We start from the raw sequence: 2,034 nt of genomic DNA on the forward strand, positions 1-2,034 counted from the left end.
CTCCAGCTGGTTCAAAATGCAGCAGCTAGAGTTCTTACTAGAACCAGGAAGAATGAACATATTAGCCTGGTTCTGTCAACACTGCATTGGCTCGTATAGATTTTAAAATCTTGCTTATTACTTATAAAGCCCTAAATGGTTTAGCACCTCAGTATTTGAACGAGCTCTTTATAATCCCCCAATATACTGTATTGTCCTTTTTTTTCGTCACTTCCTGTTTGTTGCTGCCGTATGCCTTTGAGCTCCGTCACGTTATTTCTTTATCGTCTATTTTTTATTATTGAAATCTATTTTATACACCATTATTTACGTTTCTATAAACGTGTGAATATATCCTCTATCGTATTCTACAACAAAAACAACCAGAGCGCCTTGTTATCACTAGTTTTATTTTGATTTTCCGAGTCCGCTAGTAGCTTATAGCCCATTAGCATCGCCAGCGTGGTTGTCGCTAAACCCGCGTGCATTGCTAATACTCTATTCACACACATTACAATTGCTTTACTCACTGTTACTTGCTTTAATGGCGGATGTATGTCTACCTTTGAGTGCAGGTGACGACACCGAATGCAGCTCGAGCTGGAGGCCGTGGAGAAGCAGATTCGGGTCCTGGAGCAGAGGCAGGCCCAGCTGAGAGAGCGGAGAGCCGCGCTGGAAACCTCACGGGCTGACGCTCACAAGTCCAGGGTAAGTATGCAGTGCGCTACTAACAGTCCCACCACCTCTACCCCGTGTGTTTCTCTGCACAGGCCCGGTGCACCCAGGACGCGATCTGCCCAGATGTCCTTCACTCCGGCGCCGGGACACCACGGACCCTGGGTGCATCCGCAGCGGAGGATGCGAGCCAGGCCCCGGGCGATGACCTCTCCCCCTCCGGTCTTCGAGATCTCCACACGGAACGGCTTTGCTCCCCTCCGCGAGACGGAACGCGACGCTGTGATCGTGGGAGACTCCATCGTCCGACACGTCCGTGCTACGTTAGCCGAAGGTAAAGTGCACACTCACTGTTTCCCTGGTGCTCGTGTTCTCGATGTTTCTCTGTTTCGCGCAGATACCCGCGATCCTGAAGGCCGACGAGAGCCCCAGAGCGGTCGTGCTTCACACCGGGGTTAACGACACCACGCAGCGGCAGACGGAGATGCTGAAGAGGGACTTCAGGAGCCTGATCGAGACGGTTCACAGCACGATGCCCGCGGCGACGATCATTGTGTCAGGACCACTGCCCACGTATCGACGAGGACACGAAAGGTTCAGTAGACTTTTTGCTCTAAATGAATGGTTATTGTCATGGTGTAAAGAAAGAAACTGCTCTTTGTTAATAATTGGAATCTTTTCTGGGAGCGTCCTAGGCTTTTTTTTCGCACTGATGGCCTGCACCCCAGCAGAGTCGGAGCGGATCTCCTCTCGGACAACATCTCCAGGACTCTACGCTCCATTTGACTAGTAAGCCAATTCTCAAATAACTGCTATGATGGCTTTTGTTCTACCCGCTTAAATGTTAGAAGTACTTGCGCTGTCCAATCTATTAAGACTGTGTCTGTTCCCCGAATAGTGAGGTCAAAATATAAATTTAATGTAGGATCAAGAAAAAATCTTATCGTGATTTAAACCAGAAAAACGTAAAATAAATGAACAAAAACAAATTCTAAAGTTTGGGCTCATAAACATTAGATCACTCACACCCAAAGCAGTTATTGTAAATTAAATGATCACAGATAATAGTTTTGATGTACTCTGCTTGACTGAAACCTGGCTAAAACCAAATGATTATATTGGTCTAAATGAGTCTACTCAGTCAAACTACTGTTATAAACATGAGCCCCGTCAGACTGGTCGTGGGGGAGGTGTTGCAACAATATATAGTGATATTCTCAATGTTACCCAGAAAACAGGATACAGGTTTAACTCATTCAAAATACTTCTGCTTTCTTGTTACACTGTCAGATATGCAAAAGAAAGCTATCGTATCTCTTGCTCTGGCTACTGTGTATAGACCACCAGGGCCGTATACAGAATTCCTAAAAGAATTTGGAG

This window comes from Cyprinus carpio, unplaced genomic scaffold, assembly GCF_018340385.1.
Source record: "Cyprinus carpio isolate SPL01 unplaced genomic scaffold, ASM1834038v1 S000006651, whole genome shotgun sequence".
NCBI classification, from domain to species: Eukaryota; Metazoa; Chordata; class Actinopteri; order Cypriniformes; family Cyprinidae; genus Cyprinus; species Cyprinus carpio.